The following is a 26106-nucleotide window of genomic DNA, read 5'->3' as shown; positions in this document are numbered from 1 at the left end:
CTTAAATTTGGCCCCTTGACAGAGGACCTGGTCTCTAGTTTAGATGGAGTCTCTACCAGCACATTAATGTTCTCCCTTGGATAACTTTTCACAACCATTAAAAGTCATTGCCTCCATAGGATTCTTATCTAGGTGGTTACACACGCCAAGACAGGTGCTTGAAGTCAATGGTTAAGAACAGGATGAGCTTCGCAAGCTCTGACATTATATCTGCACCACTTATTTCATGTCACATTTATCTCTTGCAAACAATGTGTCTTTCTCTCTTTAAGAGGACAGCAATTCAGAAATAGCTGCACATTAGGCCCTTTTAATATCTGCCCTTTGAAATCTAATACATTTCCACGAAAGCTTTTACATTATTTAAAATCTGTTCTAATTCCGGGCTTCTCGCCGGCTTCGGCAAGGACCAGCTTCACAGCGTTCTCTGGGCGAGAATTGGTGAAGGGAGCCTGGCTTTTATATTTATTCTCCCAGCCTTAGAGTAACTCATTTTCCTGACAGCACAAGCTTCTCACAGACTATAAATTCTGAGCTCTGAGCAGAGGCCGAGGGTGGTTTGCTTAGATAGGGGCTCCCGGAGGGATTAAATGGCAACACAGAGCGGTTTCTTCTTTCACATCCCTCGGGCTCCACGGGGATAGGGACAAGGACAGGGCTGGGCTCTACCACCACCAGCATCCCCGCATCACCTCCCGCCCCAGGCTGCCGCACACCCAAACCTTATAAAGGCTTAAAAGTAAATACAATTTATACCCCATTGCAGTATAACTGAAGAGAGACCGCCCGCCTCCCCCCAGCGCTGCCCCCGTTTCAACGCGCGGCTGTTCCCGCAGCCTCTTCTGTCACCAGTCAGCCATAAGAAGCCAAATTAACAAAGCTTTATTGTTTCCACTAATTGAGCTCATTTTGACCAAAACCCGGGAGGGAGTCCCCTCCTGAGGAGCTCTGCAAACAGGTCCGAGATGAGCATCTGCGGGCACAGCTCTGTCTGCTGTCTGGGAAAAACGGGGCTACGGCATCTGGGGCACCAGAGCTGGCAACTTATGGCACTAACTAAACACGTATCATCACATCACTCATCAGAACAGCAATACTGTTAAAAGGACCGTTTGCAGAGCAAGCCTAGCTAGGAGAAACCCCTTTCCTTTTCATTTCTCCTACTGCTGTGAACGTGAATTTCTAGAGGAGCGTCAGATGAAGAGTGACTTGTACATGCAGGGGTGCAGAGCAGAGACTGCACCATCGCACTAGCCCCAGGCCCATGCTCCCAGCAGGGTACCACTTCCAGTGCTTTATCCTTCAGGTTTTGGAAGCAAAGCTGCAGCGTCCCAATTCCAGCTTCCAGCACGCTCCCTGCAATTTATCCGCTCACCGAACATGCCGCCCGGAGCCCTTAAATCCATTATGATCTGATCACGGGTCCATTTGTTCCCGAGAGCTGAAGGTCTCCCATCGTGCACTCATAAATAAGTCACATGTTACCGTCAATTAATCATTTCATCAGCACACCCTTTCAAGGTGGTGCATATTTCTGGCTCTGACATACTGTTACCAATCTGCCCCTGTTGCGAAGTGTCTGATCCAATAGTGTTTTTAAATCATTCCCCATCTGTTGCTCTGAGATAGCACAAGGGTTGCCATTATTTAATTGCTAGCTGCTTTAGCTTTCACCCAGTGAAATCACATTAATCACTTCTGACTGTTTTAATTGCCTCAGTTGTCTATTGTTAAGTAAAAAAGGTTTCTATTATAGCAAACACATCCACAAAGCCTTGCACTGAGGAGAAAGGAAGGTTGCCAGGAAGATTAAAACAGAAGAAATAACCAACCATAGTCTGCGCTTCTATTCAGCTATCCAAGGTAATTGCAAAGTACCTTAAAAGTAAAGTACTTAAACCTCATAACACCCCTAAAGACAGGCAAGATACAAATATCCCCAATTTTATTGATGAGAAGATGTAATGACACAGCTTAAAAGTCTGATTTACAGATTATAGATACAGATAACATTTAGTACCCAAGTCTCCAGGAATCTCATCTCAGAAGAAATCATACAGCTGCTTCCCAGAGTACTGGAAAGCTCAATCAAGAAGTTGCAGAAGATGCCAGTGTGCTCAGTGATAAAGCACCATGAAATGCCGTTACTGTGACAAACCTGTCAGCTCCCACCTGTATCCCAGAGCTCTACGTGGCAATGGGCTCGTGTCACCCCAGGAACGCTCTGTCGCATAGCAAGACACGACAGCAGTGTTCAGGGCCATAAAATGTCTGCTGCTGGCTGTAGCTCAAGGAAGAGGGGGGCTCTGGAGCCCTTTCCATTTGCTGCTTGCACCCTCTGCCCCCCCAGCCCATGCACACGCATCTGAGAGCTTCATCCCTGCTAAGATGCCTTCTCCAGCCGGGCTGAGAGGCACAACAAGGATACTCACTGCGTGGTACCACAGCCCAGTCGAGGAACGCAAATCTGCCGGGGTGACTACCAGCTTTGCATTGGCAGGCCCCAACCCCTAAGCAAAGCAGTGTTAACTAGGACAGTCCAAACACCAGCCCTTATCCTCCTCTTGCAGACCCAAGGCTTCAGCAACCAGCACCCTGGTTTCTGCAGCTGTGCAAGAGCTCACTCCAAGTGTCCCCACCCCATTCCTGATGGGGCAGAGAGCACTTCACTTGGCTTACACAAACACAATCAGAAGCAAATCACTCCCAAGTACTATCACAGAGCAACACAAGCCCATCCTGCATCAGGAATGTCGCCCACCAGAGCGGTCATCTCTAGGAGACAACTCTCTCCTCACATGGAGCTGCCCCCCCCCATGCAGACAGGGCTCCTATATACAAGACAGTACTCACATTTTGCAAGCCTCCTTTGTACAGGGGGCACAACCGAAAGCTTCAAAGGCTGTTGCAGCCACAAGACCACCTCGCAAGCTTTGGAGTATCAATCACCTTCCACCAGCCCCGTATTGTCCCAGCACAGTGACGCAGAGGTGCAACACGACTGCAGTGCAGCAATGCCACACGCTCCAGCACGGTCACAGGTACCAATGGTCTGGTCCTCTCCTCTTGCCTGAAGAAGAGCTGGGGAGCTTCAAAAAGAAGACTTCCCCACCATAGTATCATAGAATATATAAAGGCTTTTGGCCATAGAAGGGTGCCTCCAGCTCAATGACCGGAGACTCTGACCTCTTGGAGCCAAAGCAGCAAAGGACTCATTTTTAGCTTCCCCAGTGACATCGGCGTGATTTATTTCCCCACGGCACATCCGCTCGCAGGCCTGCTTCCTTGTGCTCTGGGAAGGGACCCGTGTGTGACTCCCCAGCTCTCAGGGTGCTGGGCTCCTCGTCAGAGGATATATTTTCATCTTTAATTCAGTTCATCTTGCTAATCTGAACAATGTAATTGATTTTTTATGTAGTTGGACCAATCCATCATGAGATGAGCACAGCTGTCTGGCTCAGTTGAGATGGCACGAGCAGTCTTGAGATATATATACACACACACACATCTATGTTTCCAGCTTATTCTCATTGATTTTGCATTGTCTGTACAAATGAACAATTTTGTTATATTTTTGCAACAGGCCTACAAGTTGATCTCTTTAGCAGCTATTTTTAAAAGCCTGCTAATACTTAAGCTATTATCCAGTAAAAGCAGCAGCAGCATAAAATTCATGAAGTATCCCTGTATCTCATCTCATTCCCAATAGGAAATTAGCAGAGTGACGTAACGCACAGCCGCATTTGTGGCAAAACCATACTGAGATACTGGGAAACAACAAGAGTCCAGCATCCCAAAGTCACTTGTATGCTTTGCACACAAGCAAGCAATAAAAACTCAAAAATGGAGAGGAATGAAAAGGAGACCAACACCGTCTGATGCAGAAATGCAGTAATATCAAAATATTGCAGCCCTCCTAACTTACAGGCAGGTACTGGCAGCAGGCTTTCAACAAGAACCTGATTTACCCAGATCTTCAGTAGAAAAGGCAGATAATGAAAGAGAAGAAACACACAATTCTCAGAATCTCCATGTGTGGAAATTAAAGCATAAGGCAAGACCGTGATTCTATATAGCAGGTTAACATGTTCAGAAAGGTTTCGTATAGCTCGAAAAAAAATTTTTTCCTTCCATCTTGCTGGTGACACAAAAATTAAGACAAATTCTCCACCCAAAGTCATAAAGGCAGATTTTCTAAAACATCAGTAATTTAAAAAGAAAAAAAAAAAAAAAAAAAACACACACAAAACAACAAGGCAGGCAGAAAAAACCCCTACTTCTTGGCTACTTAAACCAATTCCCTGTGATATCCTGAGCCTGAATGTTTATTTGGGAAAAGAAACATATGCAGGATATTTATGCTATTTCTCTTCAGCAGAAACATCCTCCCTATTCGAAGCTGGTTGTTACATGCAATATTTTTAGACAACCATGTGTGTCATCCAGTTAGGAAAACATAAGAAAAAGAAAAAAAGTAATTAGACAGGGTGTAAACAGGAAACCTCAAAAAAACTTAAACCAAAAAAAGCTGACAGAATAACATATCTCCTGAAGCATAGCTTAGGAATGGGAAATCATGAAGGGTTCGGGTCAGAAGCAGACCCAAATGTGTTGCACTCCCTCCAGACCAGATTTCACCTCCCAGAACTGGGCAAATTACAGAGACATCGCTTGGCATAGCTGGCCATATCTGTCACTGACTTCTATTTTTAAGCCTTTTTTGTTTTAAGAAGGTCTGGAGTCTTTGCTACTAGGGAAAACCAAAAAAACTCCAAACCCGAACAACTCTGTGGCCAGAGAAGAGAGGATTATACACAAGCTGCACATAATTGAGATAAAATTGGGAACTGTTTTACCATCGAAACGCTCAGAGGTCTGCGCGTGCATCCCAGCTGCTCTCATTTGGGGTGTGCCATCGTTTGGGCCGCAGCAGCCCACGTGCGCACGCTTCTGGCACGACTGTGTTGCACCAAGGGGTAACTGTGACCCGCCCAGGGACAGGATGGCTGCGCCAGGGTCCTGCATCCACGTAAATGCACGTTGCCCTAAGCTTTAAAGCCGCCCCCCCATCCAGCAAGGCTTCACATCTTTAATACCCCAAACTCCACCAGCCACAAGAAATCTTTTGGCAATAGCAACCCTCTTCCCTCCCTCTCCAGATAAACCCTTTTGCGCGGGCACAGGTGTTACTGAGCACCCGCAGGGGCTCTGCCTGGAAAACACCCAACTGTGACACCGGGGATTCAGTCCCAGCTGCACAGAACTGTGCGTGTTATTTCCATAAGCTCCTCGCAGGGTAACCACATGAAATTAAACTTCACTGGCAGGTGAGTAAGCTCCAGAAGATATTTTACAGGATGAAAAAAAAAACAACCTGCACCGATGCATCCAGTGATGAGAGAGAAAGAAGAACCGTTTTCACTAAATAAATGGCCAGCACACAAAGCCTTAAACCTGCAGTTTTAAAAGTGAGAAATTGGGCTGTGCTGCGTCATTAGAACATGGATTGTAAAAACTGGATCATTTATTCCTGAAACAGGCACATCACAGTGGCTCAAGCAGTCAGAGCCCTGAAGAAAATCATATCGATAACAAAAAGCAAGAGAGCAATATTCCCCCTCGCTTACAAGGGGGAAATGCTGTCCCTTTGCCACACCAACCCAGCCTCCACAATGCCTGCGGCGTGGGGGGACCCCAAAATCCTGCCGTCCTGCTTTGGACTGGTGACTCAGAGGCAGCAGTGCTGCTTTGCAGGTGTAGGAGCCCAGAGAACCAGCCCTGCGCTTAGAGACTTTCATCTCAAAATCCCTACCTGAGCTGCAGTTAACCAGCTATAAAACATCACCAGTAATTTCCTGTAAGGTTTGGGGTTTTTTTTTCCCCAACCCCTCTTCTGTAACTCATAAGCCTGTAAGATTTCAAAGCTTAATATTGAAGCCCCTACACTGACCTCAGATTTTCTGTGGCATTTAGGTGGGTTTTTTTCCCCCTTCAGTCCTGAAGGCATTTAGGGTCAGATCCTCAGCTGCCTTAGATCAGCATTGCTTCATCAACTTTTATACAACCCACTGCCTTATGCCTGGCCCATAAATGTGCACGACTTGATAAAAATATGAAGTAAGATGCAAGAACGCATTGCAATGTGGAGCTGCCCTAACTAGGCACATCTCAGGAAAATAAAAGCCTTTGCCTGTCCTTCTGGAAGGAAGGGGCCTGAAATGCAGCTGGGCGGAAGAGGGAAAAATATAATGCTTGAAATGACCTCAGAGTTTCCTGGTGTGTCTGTTGGGAGAGCAAAGCCTCATCGTGTTCCAGCACTCAGAGTCGCTCAAAGCTTTAAGGAATAAGCAGAAAAATAACAAACAGGAGATCGGTTTTATACCAGCATTTCTATGGAAACTTTTTAAAGGATCTGCATAGGTCTCCAAAAATGCCTTCACGCACACTTCTTGTCAGCCTGTTTGCAGCCCGTGGGTCCTCCCTGACCCAACATTGGGCCCGTCACCGAGTGTCCCATGGTGGGAGGCACCTGGGGGGACACACAGATGGATAGGGGGGTTGGAAGCACTCCACCCTCAGAGGGGTGTGGATCTGGGGAAGGGCAACGCACCCCCATCCCACTGCCGCACCCCATCCCACCGTGCGCCTCTCCATCACCTCCTTCACGAGCAAGGGGTGCAGTGCAAGAGCCCCCAGGCGATGCCTCCTCTGCCTGGTTGCCCTCCCCTTCATGAGGTCTCCTGGACTCACCGATACCTCCTGACAAACAGGAAGGTTGGCTCTGGGTCTGAAAGCTCAGGTTTCCCCCCAGTCTCTGCACACGCCAGCCTGGGCAGCCGGCGGGTTCCCTGCCACAGCACCGCAGCCTGGCTCACGCGGACGCAATAAACTTGACATGATTCCTTCAAAGGCGACAGGAGAGCTTCCACCAGCTTTACAGGGGGCAGACCATGTCTCCAGACATACTGCCTCTCCTTCCTAATCTTCAAGTCAAAGAAACCTTTGGCTGAAGTCCTGGCTCCCATGTAGTCGATGAATTTTGCCATTAACTTTAATAGGGCCAGGATTTTGCCTTAAATCATTTGTTATCTTGCTATTAACCTTAACGGAAGCCAGTATCTGCTTAATGTTAAATAGCCAGCGATGCACTGAAGTGACTGGCTACGTCTCACCCCTCACGCTATGGCAAGCCACCTTGTAGGACCCATCTCACCTCACCAGGGTGACTCCAAGTGCCACCCCTGTCCTTCCTAAGGGCTGCAGAGCCCACCCTGGCTCTGCACACCCTCATCCCAACACTCATGGGGTATTTACCCACGGCAATTGCAGGGACTGTACAGAGCTATTCCCGACCTCAGGGTATCCCTGTGCTTCTTGTCTCAGGAGCAGCCAGGCAGGGACAGACACTTGAAGACCAGACTGAATACGACACGCACAGAAATAACGTTTTAAGATGAGACAGGCTGGAGAAAACTTACTTAAGCGCAAGCTGGTACAAGTGCCCCTTTGATGATGCTTTCCATGGAAATGTTGGCTCTGCTGAAGTTTGGCAAAGAATTAGAGATGAGACACACTGCCTGGAACTGGGGGCCAAGAGGCTCTCCGGGTTGCATGGCACCTTCCTAAAATAGCCACATGAACTGAAGATACAATGAAAAAACTGGCTCCTGCAGAGCATCAACTGACTTTCATGTAAGCCCCACCAGCTGAGCCAGTAGAAAAATCTGGCAAAGCAACAGCCCAAGCGCTCTCCCTCACTGCAGGCACTGTGGCTTTTCAGGGCCAAGTGCCAACACACTTTCCATGTGATTCTCTTTTTTCCCCACTTATTCTACTATTTCTCATTGCAAGGGATGGCAAATCTAAGGGATTCTTTCACTTGTTTTATTGATGGTTTGCTGATTTGTACAGGACAACAGGCACAGCCTCTGTGGTCATTAGAAAGAGCAAGTCGTGGGGCTCTAAATCTCATCCTCCTCTCCCAAAATGCTCGAATGCAATGCTCAGAAATAATGATGAACACACTGCAATAAAAAAAAAAACACAAACGCAAAGAACAGTGATAAATGAAAATCCAGGGAACAAATGAATTCAGTCTTCTTCAAGATGATAAATACAGTATCCCAGCCAGGAGATTAAGCCCTTCGCCAAGAGCGAAATATAAACAGGAGAGTTGCTGCTTCTTGGTCTCCACCAGCAGCGTGCATTGTAAAAAACTAACCCCTCTCCTCCCCACAAGGAAGTTTTGCAGTGCGGCTGCCTCGCTGATGCCACAGATGGTGGTTTCACACACTCACTGCTGCTCCCTCCCACCCGGGGGTGCAGGGGGTTTTCGCCCATGCCCAACCTGTGCACCAGCATGCACACGAGCGTGCTACAAGCGCACAGGCATCAGTTCCCACGGCACGAGGCAGAGGGAAGGCTCTGCTGCGGAAGAGCCTTTGCTGGCTCCACGCTTTTCAGCTGACAAGCGGCATCCAGACAGCATCTCGCCTCTCCTGGCACTGCCAAAGGCCACGGGATCTTGCCGGCAGCGTTATCAGCAGGTGCCGCGTCCCTCTGACAGAGGGGGAGAGGTTAGCCATCTTCTTGAAGGAACAGCCCCCTTGTTGCATCAGTATTCTCCTTCTATTAAATAAAGGTGTCTCATACTCAAAACCAAAATGTTTCTTAAACAGGTCATGTCATTCCACAGGTGCTGATGTTACCATTCCTACCACTTTGCAATGTATTTAAAATAACAGAGAGAAAAGAATATGCAGGCAACTCCACAGCTAATCCTAGAAATCAGGAAAATTAATAGGAAACAATCAGTGCAAATCTGCCACAAATATCAAGTCAATGAAATACTTCATCCAACATCTGCTTTCCTTGGCAGAACACAGCTAATAAATTAGTGTCTGGTGGAGACGTGCTTATCACCAACAGCACAGAGGCACTGCAGTCAGGTCATTACTGCATACGAGCCCACAGTGATGTTTTGTTCCAGTGCAATCTCCTGGGAACTCAGGGGAAAAAGACATCCTGTAGGATCAGAGAGCTTTCCTGACGCTACCCAACGGAGCAGATGCGGTGTCGGCCCCAGGAAGGGCACTGCGTGGAGGGCAGCACCCTCGGCCCTTGAACGAGCAGTACCCACCGCGGGGCAGGACAGGACGCCTGCCCTCCTGCGACCTGCTCTGACCTTCGCTCCTCAACCAAGACATTGGAGGCAAATCAGTTAAGCTCCTGCTTCTTTGCTTAAGTCTCTACAACACAAATCTCAGGAGATATTCTGCGCAGAGCTTCTGGCAACTTTTCCTGTGTTTTACCCCACCCCAGAAACCATCCCTGACCCACCTGAAACAGAAACTCACCTTTCCCTGCTACAGGAATAGTTACAGAAGACTAAAAATCCCCTTTGCAAGGGGTTTCCCATCCCCAGACACCCACACCCTGCCCTTGATGCCTCTTTGCTTCTCCCCAGCCCTGAAGCTCTCTCTTCTCCCTGCCTCTTTGATGGCTTCTCACAGGCTGCTCCTCCATCCCCTCCCACTGCGCTTCTTGCTTCTGTCTCCACCACCTCCCTGCTCACCCCTGGGTTGGGTTTTTGAGGGAAGGCACCTGAGGCAGGAGACATAGGCAGAGCAAGCCTTGACCCAGTATCTGCCGTCCTCTCCAGACAGCACCACATCCTCCGATGGCATCTTGCATCTCTTCCCCCCCTGCCCCATCGGGGTCCTTGTACCCGGCTCATCCCTCATCCTGTCCCCATGCTCCGCCTGGACTCTTCCAGTCACTCTCACGCTTGGCAGCAGACCCTTGGGAAACCCAGATGCCAGCCTTGAACAGACATCAGGTAAGCAGGCAATGAAAAATAATTAAAAAAAAGGCTATATCACAAGTCCATCTGAATTGCCTTGAACTTCTGTAACTCTTTAAAAAACGCAAAGAGCAAGCAAATAAAACAAGCAAAGCCTGAAATCCCAAGCTCTTTGGAAGAAGTCAAAATAGCGGGTATTGGCTGCAATGGGCGCCGAGCAGCGTTTCTGCAGCGAGGAGCCAGCCTGCCCAGCCACCAGCACTGTGCCGGGCACTCGGGGACCGACGGATTTGGACTGCTCCACACTCCACTTTTAAAGCAAAACAAGCGCTCCGGATCAAAGGCTCCTTCTCAACAGCCGTTAACAAGCTCCATGCCCACTGCTGCATCTCCAGTGCCAACCTCTTCACGAGGGGTTTTTTTTTTGGGCAAGAGGGGTGGAGACCTTACTGATGAGACATTTAATAGTTACATGCTGAAAGGAGCTACTGTACCGGGCACTGACCGCCTTCTCTCAGGACTTATGAATCTGTGCTTTGTTCAGTTTAAATCATATCTCAGAGCAGCCTATAACGGTAGTCTCTCAAAATGGGTTTTCTCTATAATCAGAAATTACAGAGCTGCTCTCCTGCTGCAGCAAAGTTACCAGAATCAAGCTTGGATTTAGCACTTTTCTAAAGCAGCCAAGGCAGCGCTTATAACAAAGACAGGAAAAAGCAGCTGTAAATGCTGGGAGTAAACAAACAGCCCCTTATCTCCACAACAGAGTGCAAAAGATGCAAAGAAATTTTTATGGACTGATCTTTGAGGGCAAAGAAAAGAGCAAGCAAAAAGGTTTCAGGCTGCACTACCAAAGTACCCCAAAGCAAACTCGCTTTGCTCCGCGCTGCTTTCTGGCTGCCTGCTCTCCTGCACTCCCAGCTCTGAGGTCTGCATGATGTTTAAGTTGGGGCACAATGTAACGGCACTAAACAACGTTATCTGTTGCTGCTAAGCATCAGAAATTAAAATACAGCCTCTTACCTCCAAGCCACACACCCTGCTGGTTTACAAGGACTGAAGAAACCCAAGAAGTACTCAATAGCGTGCATGTACTAAGCCTTCACGTTTTCTGTACATTCAAGCTGGGGGAAGAAGGGAGACACGATCCCGGACTTCTTCCGTTGCCATATAATCTCAAGGAAGTGACCTTCGCATTTGTTGCTTTGATTACAGATTCAGAAACAAAAGCCCTTCCAGCATGAGTCAGGGGACACAAGAGGTTGAAACGTGATTATTAAAAATGGAGGCGAGCTGGGAAAGCATTACAATTACTTTTTTTTCCTTTGTAATATTAACCCCTTTACTGTGAAACAGAACCAAGTAAAAAACCAGCAGTTACTGACCGAAGGCATAGCGCAAGGTGCCAGCCCGGGGCAGCGAGACACTTTGCTGTGGGAGCACGGGTCCCTGCCAGCCCCCCTGCACCATGGCAGCCGGCCAAGGACCCCCACGCCAACAGCTCTGGGCTTACCGGGAGCTGCCATCGCCCCTCGGGCTCTTCCTCCCCGCACTTCCCACCCAGGGGACAGAAGGGACCTTTATGCTAAAACTTGGCACAGTGCTAAAACTTCCAGTCGCCTCCACTTTCGACCCCCGGGAGCAGGGGCTTGGCCCTGCGGCAGCAGGGAGGCTCAGCCACCGATCTGAAGGTATGCGGGTAAACAGAGATAACCAGAGCTTGTCTTCTTCAGCATGCCTGCCCTCATTTCATCCACTCGCATCTCCATAGTGCCTTGCTGCGACAGGTACCAGCGGGTACCGCATTTCACTGCATTTCCCCAGCTCCTTTCCAAAGCACACTTTGGTCTGCTGCTTCTGATGTGAGCTACTGCATGTCGGGGAGGGAACTGGGAGTGCAGACAGAGCTTATACCCTTGGCCATCAATCTGAATTTGTTCTGGAGTCAGGGCTGGTCTCCAGCAGCACAGTTCGCTGCTGGTAGAGGTGCAGCAGTAAATCATCTACCTGCCCTTCCACTGCTCCCTTTGCAGGACTGTTTTCTGCGTGCAAAACACCAAGTTATCCTTAATTGTCCTCATTTCTTCCCTTCTGGCTTCACACACCTCTGGGCTTTGACACAGCAATGGTATCACAGAAAGGCACAAAAACTGAGCTCTCCTCCAAAAGAAGTATCAGACAACTAGATAACTCTGCTTTCACTAAAACCAGAAAAAACAAAGAACAGAAAACCAAAGAACCGTGCACCCAAATCCAGGAGGCTGTAACCTCCAGAGCTCCAACCTGACCTCCAGGCAGGTACACAAGAAGCACAAGATCTCAAATTTACACATGCAGTTACTTCAAAATCTAAAATACAAGCCTGTTCCTCCTTTGCAAACACAGCTCAGCATTATTAATTTCCTTTTATGTGACATGAGTACGGGTAACCCAAGCTTTTAAATCACACCACTGACTCACATCCTCTGGCTGCATAAATTACGGTAGGAAGACTGATGCCAAGGGAACACCACAGCCCAGGACCACAGCATCCAACATGGGCTGGAAGATACAGGCCAGGGGGAACATCACAAAACTCTACCAGAGCGGGTAGGATCTCTGGACACACACCAAGAGAACCTCACCTGGGAGCGAGAACCACCTCTTCCCTTTAGCTGGATGCTGTCCTTTGGTTATTTATGCTCCCCACAACTGAGCAGTGACCATGCATAGAGAGGACAAACTATGAAGACTTTTCCACCCCATTTTTTTTATAAACCATGGAACTATTTTAATAGAAAAAATTAAGTTCAACACCTAGAACAAACTAGCTTGCTTTTATCAGAATAGGAAGCAAGAACCTCAGGGTCAAACTTTTGAAAGCAACACCCGATCAGAGACACACAGCTCCCACTTCTGAGAGGTACTGAGCCCTCTTGGTCCCGCTAAACTCCCCCAAACAGGAGGCTCCACATACCAAGCATTTGAGGCCAACAATGGGCTCCATTAAGCTGCAGAGCACAGTGTAAAGCCAGAGCCTTCCTGGCACTGCTGGGAAGAGAAGCAGGGCTGCCTGGTCCACAGGATCAGGCCACGTGAGCCAGCCCCACTCCCCTCGCCCAGACCAGGCACTGGGGCTGCCTCAGTCACTTACCAGCAAGCCAGACACTTCCAGAGGGCAACTCACCCGGCTACCCCAGACACCTGGGATGCGGTGAGGTGCTGGGAATGTCTCGCCCTCCTTATTTAATGCAGAGGAACTAGCTTTGATCAAATATCCACCTTTTAAATAGCTGCAGAAAAAGAGATTCCCCCCCTGCCCCCCCAAAGTTACTTTGTAAAAACTAATATTCTCATAGTCATGAGACTACAAAAGCTCTCCACACAATGCTCAATATCACAGGTTTCATGAAAAAACCATGAGCTGGCCCCACATCAGGCAGGCGGACGCCAGGTCAGGTCCAGCCAGCTGGTCCAGACTCCACCAGAGACCTAAGGGGTGGGAGCTGAGACAGTTTTGGGAGAGTATTTCAGAGTAACAAACTTGTGTTTGTCTCCAAAACACAGACTCCAAAGCCCAAAAATAAGATGGAAAATAGAGAGTGAGTCATTTTTCCTTAGAGAAATGACGTGAAGGTTACCTGGGTGGTGCCAACTCCTGCCCTGCTGGGATAGCCACAGGGACAGGAATAGCTGGAGGAGAAGAGCACAGCTCCTCGGAGGATCCGGGGCTTCCCAACAAATACAATTCTGGGCTGTGTAATTCAGCTCTACTCTGAGCCACAGTTAATTTTTCTGAACAAGAAGAAAAATTAGAGTTTAAAAGAAAAACAGCATACCCATAAGATGTTCCAGCAGTGGGAAGCTGTTAGAGCAGCAAGAGTTGAGCAGGGGGGAGAAAGTCTCTGCAATTCAGAGAGCACCAGAAGAGCTCCAGGCTGGGGTTTGGGGACGGCAGCACTGCGACCCCCTGCCAAAGGGTACGTAACCCTGCAGCAAACGCAGCACGCTCCAGCCTCCGAGTGAGGTGAGCAGATGCAACGTACTTGATATTAGAGAGGAATTACTCCCACTTTCGCTACGGCTTAGCAAACACCGACTTGCATGCCTGCTAAGTGCACCTGCCCAACGAGATTCCCGATGGATTTCATCTACACCAACATACTTGCTCTCCCAAAACAACTGTGGCAACCAGACTTGTCCAGTCCAGCGTCAGCCAAACAACTCTACAATCAGGATGATGGGGACCTCTTTGCCTAGGGCAGCCACCTTTCTCGGGAGATTACTCCCTTCTTATTTTTTTTTTCCTATCTACAACCTCAGTTTTCCTTCTCCTATTGCACTCCTATGGCTTTTTTTTTTCCTACCTGTTTGTTTTCCCACACTTTCTTGCAAGTTTGTGCTCAGTTTGGAGTGTTGAGGGGTTTGACATACACCTGAATGGGGTCAGAATGATAATTTTTTTTATTCCCTGGTCTCTCCCCTCTCTTTCCTTGCTTGCACAGCCTGTACTTTTCATGCTACTAATTCTTGTGCTGCCCTCTCCTGCTCTTCCAGCTTCTTCACTCCCATCCTCCAGTCCGTTGCCTTCCTCTCCCATACACAAGCCAGCAACCTGCCTGCACGAGATACCAACATGCTTGTTGGCATCTTCTCCACACCACACTCCCCACCCAGCCCACATCACCCTACCTAGAAACCACTGACCCAACGAAAGGTAAAACCAGGGTGCTCAGAAAACAGCACGTAATTAGCAGTGGCGCTGCGGTACCACTGCGTACAGCACTAACTCCTCCATCACCACTCCCAGCTCTACTGGCACCACACATTTGCACCTGATGGTGAGCAGAAAGGTGAACACTGGGGTACACATCACCGGGACAGCACCTTTCTACATCAGCTGGAACCAACCACAGAAACACCAGTGTTAAAGCTAATGTTGCTTGCATAGTCAATGATGGCTTTTAATGGGTAAACAGCAGCACGTTCAGGCTACTCTCAGCATTTTGATGACCTTATTCTCCCCACCCAGCCTTCCCCAACACACAGAGTTGACGCATGTTTAAATGAATGACAGACCAATTAGCAGGGAAAAGTGTACATGTGTATTTGTGTGTGGGAGGGTATTTAAGCTAATATATTCCAGCGCTGATAGCTTTATCCTCTTTGCAGTCTCTAAGAATGAACTGGTCTCCATCTGTACAGAAGATCAGTAGAATTACTAATCACTAATTATGATTCAAAGGTTTTAAGAGCAATGCAGACTGTATAAGGGTGGCCTGATTTTTAGAAAATGAGGAGACAAAGATAGCACAGTGTTATTTTAAGCACATGGACAGTCCATCCAAGATTGCAAAGAACTGCAGTGACAGCGCTAGCAAAAAGAGTGACAGAAAGCCAAACACTCACAAGGACAAAAAATGAAGCATGGAAAAACCAGCATGTGCCTGAAACACTTAATTTGCCTTTTCATAAGCCTCTTGTCCAGTCAGAGCAAACCGGCCAGCCTCTCTGCACAAGACCAAAATGGAGATTTACCCAGGGAAGTTCACGCAGCGATACCTTTGTGCAGGAGCCTGGTTCTGAGAAGTGGTGCCAGCGACATTTGAAATCTAACATATTTTGTAAACTGCATCAGATCGGAAAAAAAAAATATTTATACAGGCCAAAGCAGGTAGTGAATAGAAGGCACTGTTCGAAGCTGGCACCGTGACACCCTGAAGGAAATGAGATGAAGTTCACAGTCTGGTTGTGAAGTTTGTCTGCTAGGGAAGAGGGAGGAGTGGTACAAAAAAAAAAAAATATTTTTGTTTGAATAAACTCTCTCAAACAGAAAACGCTCTATCATGAGCTCAAATGGAAATATGTCTGGCAGAGAGCTTTGGAAAGCTGCTGTTGGAAGTGTGTAAAGCCAAGTTTAACTCTAAGCTGCCGGGAGGCAGCGGCCAGAGCTGGTCCTGTTCTCAGCTCTGCAAGAGGCTCCCCCGAAGCCCAGCCGGGGGGGAAGAAGCCTCCACGTGCCATGTTCGGACGTGACAGGGTTTCAAGCAGAGCCAAAGCTCTGCAGGTGATGTACGCGCAGTGTCACAGCACGAGATCAGATTCCTTCAAAAAGGAAAACAGCTGGATGGAAGCAGTCAGAGCAAAGCTTTCCCAGAGCAACCAGTAATCCCCAGTGCCCAGGTTTAAATCTTTGAAGGGGCACATATTCAGTGTCCTCTAAAAACATCTTCAAGCTGCCTTTGGAAATCCGTGACCCACAAGGACGCCTGAGATGCTTCCTCTGAGCATCGCTCCCAGGGTCTGTCTGGTGGGGAGGAAGGAAAGCTCTGCCCTGACAACGCAGCGCTCCCCCTTTGTGCTCACCCTCACCGCTCCAGCACCTCTTTTCATCATTGTGAAAAGGAAAAAAAAAAAATCCATCTCCAATTTGTTGTCAGCATTTTGTATAATGAAAAGTTAAGGTGTGGTAGTAGAGGAAACGTAGTCCTCACTATCCAAACCAACTACGTTAGCACCATAGGAAACAGAAGTCAACCGCTTCCTCTCTCGCTCCTCCACCCCAGGTACATATGGGACAGACACATGTACAAAGCTTATTTATTGTGCTTCATCAGCAAGGTTTTTTTTTCACTTCACACAAAGGAAATGACCTTTCAGAGGTTAAAAAGCACTTTGTCCAAAAAGCCACATGAATTCAATTTACACTTTTACACCAGAGATTGTTAGCCAAATTACCAGTGTAACTGCATAGCTTAATTGCAGAGATGCTCCCATGCCCAGTTTCATGTCCAGCAGATATTAATCACCATATGTCATCGTATACTGCAGGGAGTTTGGGGACAGTTTGCCTGGTTTCTCTTTTCCACTTTGCATCAAGCAGACAGACTGACGTGCATTTTAACCCTGACACTAAAGCATTGACTTGACCAGTTTTTAATTTATAAGATTAGTTGCATTATGAAATAGGCCTTAATGCAATGTTTCTTTCATGCTTAAAGCATAGGGGCTAATAAGGAATGACTGTGCCATGGGATTTATGGGGAAAAAAAAAAAAAATGTATATTCACACCTCAGGGGAAGATGTGCACCAGAATATGGTAGTGTTGACATGCCAAAGAAAGTCAGGCCAGTGGTAACAAGTAACTAAACACGGGTTAGATGTTGATCCTGAAAGTTTTTGGCTTTGCCACTGCTTATTAACCTCATTTATATAAAAATTTCACTTTGTTTTACTGCTCTATAATTAAATCTAAGACAGGTGGGCTATAAAACCAGCATGTGGAGAGCCCTGCCAAAAGCTTTATTTTGGAAGTAGTATCAGGACACCCAGAAATGCCACACTGTCCCGTTGTGAGCATCGGGGGGGCTCTGGGAAGACCCCCAAAGCCCGGCTGGCAGGCTGGGCTGCTGCGCACCAGATCTCCACAACAAAATACAGCCCTCGCTCCTTTCCCTTGTAGGAAAGGGGTACCCTTGGATGAAGGCTTCTATACTGAATTCTCACCCAGGATTTTTTCCAAGCCCTAACAGCCCCAATAGCTCGTATTGACTTGCTGCAGTTCGAAAGATCTGTGCCAGCTCTTCCATCAGCTGCCTCTGCAAGTCTCTGGTTTTTCTAGGACAGGCTTTCAGATGCTCTCTGCCACAGACAAGACAATGTTCCCTGGCATACAACCCAAGAGCTCACGGAAAGGATAAATTCACATACTGTACAACGCTCCTCCCCTCGCACGGGTTCAGAGGTTATTTCGGAGTGAAACGGGACACCCCGTCAGCACTTTGGCTCAAACACTCCTCTACATGAATAGGACAAGTAGGACATCCCTTCTCCTTTGGCAGATGAGACAGATGATGGCAAGCACCTCGGAGCAGGGACCAGCATGGGAAAGCGCCTGAGCCTGGCTTGCTGGGCTGGGGCTGAAGCCCCTGCACCGATGGGAGGTGAAAAAACAGCTGGTAAGACCTTGGAAGGTGTTTCCTACACACACACTAGAAACAAGAAAGCTAAGGAGAAGATAACTGACAAAGGCTGGTTTGTTCTTGTTGCTTTTTTTTCCTACTTAAAGCTGCTAAGGCAGGTAAAGGCTTTATGCTGGCAGAGAGGATTTCAGTTTCGCCTGGCCAGACAGCTCTGCCCGCGTGACAACCTCCGCACCTGCCAACTTCAAAAGACATAGGTGAGAGCCCTGCGTAGAAGCATGAAGGTGTCAGTGGCTTCTCCATGCTGCGACTCAAGCTCAGGTCTCCCATGAGGCTAGCAAGCATTTTATGAAGGAAAGAAAACAACCACAAAAAAAATATCCCAAAAGTTACCAGCCCAGGGAGAAGCAATCCTACTGGCTTTCCTTTCGCCACAATAACGTACTGATGATTAAAGGAAGAGACCTGCTAGCAGCGTCCAACTCACCTGAAAATAACCACTAACCCACAAAACGACGAGAACTCCAAATACGCAAAGCGAACTGAAGCCTCCAGGGCTGACCAGCAGCGCAAGCGCCTGACACCTCACCTTTCCCCGCATGTCCCTTGCGCAGAGCTCAGTGACAAAGTTCCAGCTTGTTTCCCGATTTGTTACACCATGCACAGCCCAGGGGTCCTCAGAGGGCAAAAGCTTAAGTTTAGTCAAAAGAGCCTTTATATACAACCCATGGTATTTTTCACACCTGCAATCTGAAGGTGAAGGAGTTACAGAAAGAAGAACATTCTTGATGAAGCCAAGGTGGGAGAGGACTTTGTTAAGCACCTGTCCACATGCCAATGTGAATAAGAACACAAGGCAAAAGTGTGCTTTCATGCGGCTGCACTAACTACAGGACTCCTTCTAGCAAAAATTTAAGACAAATAGCATCCCTGGCAGGAAGGAAAATAAAAATAATATTCGATTCAACCTCTTACAGGGCTCTGGTATCCAAACAGACCGGTGACATTTAATGCTGTGTGCTCAGTCCTGCACCCACTGGACTCGGCCAGGATACTGCCAGTGGTTTTAACAGCAAAGAGCCAAGACCTCAGCACAAAAAGCAATGTGTTAGGCAACCCAAGGAAGAGCCGCAGGGCATTCTTTCAGTCATCTCTCTTTAATACACCCCAAATTACCACTAGGAAATTCCTGACATTAAAACATGAGAGTCGCCTTGTTTCTGCCCAGTTTCGTCTCACAGGGATGATAAGGCACAGTCCGACCCTCGGTGCAGTGAACACAGGGCAACAGGTCACTGCACGTCCCCAGCAGCCTGGCTCTGCTCTCCTCGTGCCTGTGACAAGCTGCGGGCAGAGGGGAGCAGGGAAGGGGCACTCCCTGTCCACCCCCCAGGCTCACGGTCCACCTGGAAGGACAAATCCATCTCCTCATTTTACCCATTTTCACATCCCCACTTTAGGACACAGGCACAAGTCAGTGATGCTTTTCATAAAGATGACAGATTAATCCACCCACAGCCACTAGGACACTGTAAGTTCGGATACAGGTACAGTCACACTTTGTTTTGGAAAAAAAAATCTTTCACTTCAAGCCAGCCATCGGAGAATTGCAGCTGAACAGGCTGAATACAGCTGTTGTCAGAGCTGGTCCTTACTGAGCCATTATTCCAGCCCTGGAGGGATGGGGCTGGCTGCATGGGGACACAGCAGGGAGCAGAGGCAGTCCGAGCTCCACGCTCTGTGTGAGCAGACTCCAAGAATAACACCCACACAATACAGGTGGAGCTGGATTTTATTTGCAGAGAAAAAAGGGAGCCAGGGCTGCATCCCACATTTCTTCAGGTCAGTAAAGGTGGGCAGATTGGGAACAATGAAGCCTGTACTCCTGCGTTCCTTAACTATATGCAATCCATATTCCTCAAGTGACACGTGTCACATATCACCAAGTGTTTACATCCATCATCTGTACCAGATGCCAAGGTGCATTCGAGCACTTGAAAGCACTTCTCTCACCGTAAAGCTGTTCTCCCACTCCTGGGCATACCTTAAAGCTAAATAGCAACAGATCCCTTTGGGATTAAATAGGCACAGATGTCCTTTTAGCATGACTTTCCCATGGAAGTTACATCCTGATGGTTCTGGAGAGCTGTTTGCTACTAGCTGTGGGATTCTCTGTATTGCAACACACCAGGGAAAGGGGAGAAGCAGCTCTGAAATATTCAACATAATCTAGCAAACACACACACTGACACTGTGACCAGGCACACATCACAAGTTTACACGTGAGACAAAAATAAACAGACACACAAAAATAAATAACTGCCAGCAAAAACAGACTCCAAAGAGTGACACCACCCTAACTGCAGCTGGATACCACAGTAACTGCAAGTACGGTGCTGTATTTTTTGCCTGCAGGAAGGGGAAAGCCTCCCAATAGTTGTTTCAGGACTCGTCGCAGCCCCCCCAAATAGCAATCCCTTTGCAATGCAAACTATATCACATTACAGTCTGCCACTATTCAGCAACACAGACACAAACAGCAGGAAAAACTACCGCCAGTTTCTCCCATAGCAGCATCGTGCTCCGAGTGCCCGATGGCAGCACAGGCTGAGAGCTGAGCTACATCTCCCAGATCCCGAGTGCAAGGACGGTGACAGCAGCGTAAGGGGCTCCGGAGGGGCTGTGATACAGGGGGGAGTTGGCTGCCAAAAGAGTTTTAGATAAACTGGCTGATAAAACACATTTAACATAGAAAAATAGCTCCCCCAAACCCTGAACTTAAGGCAGACACACAGTGCTGGCTGTTTGAAAGCAATATAGGACATCAGAGCAGGCTCTCAGCTTATAAACCTGCCGGCTATCTTCACTGCAGGGCTGCACGAGCCATGGCTCCAGCACGATGCTCTTCACCTCGCCCCGTCCCGGCCGCCTCGCCCGGGGTGTGCGCACGGAGGATTGGGGCAGGTGAGCCAGCACGTGTCTGTCAGGCGGCACCACGCTCTCCGCGCAAAACCTGGAGCGATTACCAGGGGGTTTTTTACCTGGTAGACGTCTCGGAGGCCGCACCATGCTCGCAGGGCTTGCCGGCAAGCCCGCAGCCGGGCAGCGTACCACCTCCTCAGCGCTGCCACCGTCACCGTCCAGACGAAGCGGCTGCCGCTGAACAGCAGATCCTCCACCCCGCACATGAACACCGAAGCCATGAGCTGCTCCGCCGGCAAAACAAAATCCCCGTCGCGGCTGGCTCCCGCTGGCTCTCGCTCCCTCCTTCAAACGCCTGGCACGATGGCAGCCTGGCTTTATACGGCGGGCGGAGGGCAGGGGTGTTGCACAGAGCCAGGGTCAAGCCTTGAAACAAACTCCTCTTTCACAGCGCTTCCTGGGCAGGCTCCCAGGCATGCCCCGGCCAGCCGCGCCTGAAGCCGCGCCAGCGGCTGCAGTAGCTCAGCCCTACCAGCAGCTCACACAGCAGCCTTGTCCTTCTTAGCAGCTTATATAAATCTCTGTTAAGCTCCAGTAGCTGCCACTATGTTTTCTAATTACATTTTAACCCTTTTGCCATATGCCCTGACAACAACCCCATTTAGACGCTGCAGGACAAGGCGGCAAGCGCTGGCCAGCGTTACTCGCCACCGCACTTCGGCGAGCTGGGCAGGCGCTTCACAGGCAGCTCCCGCCTCGCACCCGGCGCTATCTGCCTCCGACACCTCCTTATCTGCCACACAGGGAACAAAGCTGTCATCGTTTCTCCCGGCTGATCCCGTGCTCAAATTATACTCTAGAAATCCTGTTTTAAAAAAGCACCTTCGGGAGCTAGCAAGTGGAATAAAGGAAAAAAAAAAGGATCAGAATAGCTCCTGCAGAAATAGATGCACTAACTTCTCCTCCAGCTCAGACCACAGCAGATGCCCGCAGCACAGAGCCATTTCCCTGCTCCACACCCCCCACTCGGTTGTTGCACCGTACGTATTAAATGCTCAACACCTGCTAAAGAGACAATTTTGCTCTATTCTTGAACTAACATAACTCCATTAACGCAGCGCTTGCTGCATGAGAAAAACAAAGCTGCCCATGCTAGCCGAGCTCTTTCACAAACAGCCCACAGCAAATAAACACCGAAATAATAGCCCACAAGAGAATCCAGCCTTGCCTCAATAGTCAGTATAAAATTAAGCAGCACCCTGCCCTTCTGGGGATTAAACTGTTAATGCCAGCAAGCTGCACCTTTCATTTGTGAGCTCTTTCTTATTAAAAGCTAAGGGAGGGTGGAAGTCAAAGGGCAATTAATCTTTTTAAGACCCCTCAGAGGATTTGACATTTCCTAAGCTTTTTGGGACAGAAGCTCGGGGGGGCGGGGGGGCTATATGCCACCATCCACACCTTGCTGAAGAGATTCCTCAAAGAGCAGATTTTTGGCTAAAACAATCAGCAAGACCAACCTCTCCGTAAGAGTAATCTCTCATGCAATGAAACAAGTGACCAGGGGGCAGGAACAGCTTGCATAAAGAGCTAAACTTGCATGGGAGCATAAGCTTGCATGGGAGAGCTAAATCCCACCGTGTTGCTGGTACTGCTTCCCCAAGGGCACTGTCTGCAAATGGCCTCTACACCACAGCTGCAGCAGCCCTGTCCCAAATGCTCTTCATGGGAGGAAGGCACCCTGCATGCTGGTAGCACAGTGCAAGTGTTCACTAAACTTACTTAATTCCATATTAATCAACCTTCCTCATGTTGCAAGAGCCTATGCTCATGCACAGTCAGCTCCCATGTAGTTAGTTGCAGGTGATGAAATTCTGTAGACAGATGACTGCCTGTTTTAGACAGGCTTTGGACCCGTGTCTCCAAGCATCACACTTTTTCCTCTTGCACATAATGAAGCAAGACTGACTCTTCTCCTCTTGGTGCTACTATCTATTGGCTATGCTACTACCAGGAAGTTTAACTCTCTGAGCCTTGCTTTCAACACAGGGAAAACAACTATATTTCAAGTATTATTAGAAGCTGTTACAAAGTGAGCCAGCGCAGAGAGAGAGATACAGCTTGTCATAACAAGAGGCAAGTAAAGACTTAGGCTCTACAATTGAAATCCAGCATCCATATACCCACTCCAAGAGTTTTATCACTCCTTTGAATGCTGTCTTAGAGCCTCTGGCCACAAGAAAGTCCTCCTCCTCCTCCAATGTTGCTCATCATCACTGTTCTGTGTTTGGAGAACTTCAAAATCAACACAAATTTACAAAAATGGAAAAAGGTTCCATTTTCTACCAGGAGAGCAGCGGTGACAAAAATCTACAGAGAGTTACTCCAATAACCTAAGCCAGCACCAGGCTTGGCAGCGGGTAATTGCCATTCCCTCAGATAACACTGCTTTGGAGAGGAACCAGCCAGGAAAACCTCCAATGGCATCTGTGTGTTATGGTCAAGTCATATCCAAATTTAAACACAGAGATAAAAAAAGAAAATCCAATTTTCAAGTTCCATTTCTAAAAGAAAAGAAAAGGCGCTTTGTAGTTAAAGAAACAACACAGGGAACAGCCCCATCATGAGCCAGGAAAATCCAACCAACCCACTATGAAAAGTTTAAATGCTTCTGCTGTGGCTGTCTTCAGTGCCTTTTTGTTTTCCTTATCACCTAATTAGAGTGGAAAAATTAAGGGTGAGGATTTTCTCCTTTAACGTAGCACAAGGAATTTTTTTAAGGTGGTCTATGATCCATGGTATCTTTAAATAAGAACTTACATGTTTTGCACAGTTACTCTTTATGCTTTGCAAGTTACTGGGTGCCTGAGCAATGGCCTCAGCTAGCTCCATCTCAGAAGGCAGAGCCATATGTACTCAGGCCCTCCCTCCTCAGCACTCCCAAACGCTTTACCCATCAATATTTCCATTACCTTGTGCAGGCTTTATGCTCTTACAGTAAAGTTATAGCTCCACATGTAGGTTAGAGCAAGGCAAGAACCTTTTCCCCACCCTTACTTAGGGTACATGGACTTCAAGTCCAGTCTCATGAGTAAAAGCTTCACACACATCTCATCATCCTTTCTGCAGACAAAGTAGGTGATAAAAAAAAATATGAAGCAAGTGCCATCTGGACTTCACCTTCCCAGTTGACCAAGTACATGAGGCAGTAATCGCACCATGGTGCACTGTCCCTTGAACCACAGAACAAAAAAAGCAAAGAAAGTTTATGATGCAAAGAGCTAAATGCAATTTAGAATAAATTTTGGTGTTTTAATATGCAGCTGATGAATTACCCATTCAAATCAATCTTAGTCTTTTATTGACTTCCACTTTCAGAACCTGACTGCAGGTGGGTTAATCTGAAGTACCTAAACAATATCTAGACTCCTTAGAGTCAGAACAGAGATCACAGAAAATTCAGCAAGGGAAAGCCAGTTGGATACCCAGAGGGTTCCCAAAGATTGTAGTACCCAGATATCTATTGGGGGGGAGATACATCTACAAAGACCTTTCCCGAGATCTATGTACCACTTACAAGGGAACACAAGACACAGCTACTGCAATTCTATTTGATGTACAGTCATATGAACAACAGGGCATTCATTATTTCTGGTTAAGGAATAAGCCTACACAACAGGAATCTAAAGGAGAACATCACTTAAAAAGAAGACAGAAAACTTGATGTGTGGCAGATTCATGCTTTTCCTTACATTATTGATCGTAGTTCCAGAATAATGAGTATTAAAAGAGAACAAAGCTTTGCTACCAATAGGAAAAGATGATCCCAAGTGGATTCTGAGGCTTCCTTGCATGTTATCTGTGCCAAAATGAATGGAATGAGGCTTAGCTGAATTGCTGCTTTTCTTTTCAAAGTAGCTCATATGAAGTTCACATGAATAGAGAATTCATCTACCTGTGAGACCACGGGACAAGAGTATCAGTCTTCCCTTATAGCTACAAAGCAGTATTGCCCCTAGATACAACTTTTGATTAGACAAACAGGAAAAAGGACACACACAAAGTCCCTAGTGGCAGGTAATGAAATTAAAGCTTTGATCATTTGTGGTCTCTGAACCTTCAACAGAAAGAGGTGAGTTATTGTGCAGATGCTCAAAATGCCTAATTATATGGGCTAGCAGATGCCTGTCCTAACCGGTGCTTTAACACACGCTTTAATGCATAATTTGTCCTCATATATTGACTAGACATGATTGCAACCAATATTCATAATATTCTGTAGAGCAAGCAGTAAAGTTCAGCAAAGGAAAAAAAACCACTGAGACAGCCCTCACAAGGTTATGAGAAAGTTCTGTTTCATGGCATTTTGAATTCTATTTTGAATTCTGCTATTACCTCAACTCCAAGGGTTCAAACCCTCAAGCCCTGATACCCTGGGATGGTCTCAGGGCAATGATAAGCATCATTGAGGTCCGTGCTAAGACCCAAAGGGCTGTGGTACCACATTATCCACTGCACTCCCACCAGAAACCAGCTGCAATCCCACCTCATCCTGCTACACCCAGACGTGTTTCTCTTTTCTGCACAAAGCTGTGTGCAGATTTTCATCAAAATTTTCCCATCTTGCTCCAGTTATAAGCTAACAGCACATGATTACACTGCTTTTAAAAATACATTTAAATAATGCCCAGAGGTGCTGATTTATAGAAGTTTTCATGAGCATGAACAACAGGATTACTTGGGAATTAGGACTCTCAAACAATGCTGAAGCTGCGTATCCCTAACACTTTTTTAAAAAAAAATTCCTGTCATGAAACAAGCCTGTCAAGCTGTGAGCATTAATGCAATTAACCTCAAATGAAGATGAAGTGACTTTTCAAAAATCATTTTTGCTACACTCTGGCCCTTAATTACCAACTTAATAAAGATAAAGTGAAATAGAGTCATCAGGCACCCTCTCTTTGATGTTGTAACCTCTCCATACATCAGATGCTTAAAAAGCAGCACCAGTGCATAGGAAAAGTCTGTAATCCAACCTGCCCTGATCAAGAGCTTTCGAAGCAAGATTCAACTTCTGGTAAAAGGTGTTTGCAAACCAAATGAAAAAAAAAAAATCACAAAATTTTCTTAACTAACTTACTTTAATCCTTTATATTAGCACAAATTTTGAGGACCTCTCAGAAATAAGTCTACAGCTCCACAAAGATTTATCTACCACCATTCATGTTACCAAACCTTAGTTTAGAAAGCAAAAGAAATCTGCATGAAAGGGCCATGCCACCCTCCTTTAAGGCTAACAACAGCATCCGATGCAGGTATTTGGATACACCACCCCTACCCCCCCCAGCCCCAGGTGCTGCACCAGGAATTTCAATTCCCAACTTTTGCCCACCAAACTGCCCCGAAGTCAAGTGACTGATGTAGCTGAAAGCCACAACTACACCCAAAGTGATCCGCAGCTGCAGAGGGAGGCTTTGGGACCT

General features: G+C 47.4%; 1 protein-coding gene across 2 annotated transcripts in view; it reads right to left on the bottom strand.

Moving 5' to 3' along the window:
- Positions 1–26106, bottom strand: part of FRMD4B (FERM domain containing 4B) — a 138123-nt gene that overhangs the window by 64957 nt on the left and 47060 nt on the right. The gene's annotated exons all lie outside the window — the stretch shown is intronic.

Source organism: Mycteria americana, chromosome 11, assembly GCF_035582795.1.
Source record: "Mycteria americana isolate JAX WOST 10 ecotype Jacksonville Zoo and Gardens chromosome 11, USCA_MyAme_1.0, whole genome shotgun sequence".
Taxonomy (NCBI): domain Eukaryota; kingdom Metazoa; phylum Chordata; class Aves; order Ciconiiformes; family Ciconiidae; genus Mycteria; species Mycteria americana.
This window is presented reverse-complemented; position numbering and strand designations above follow the sequence as displayed.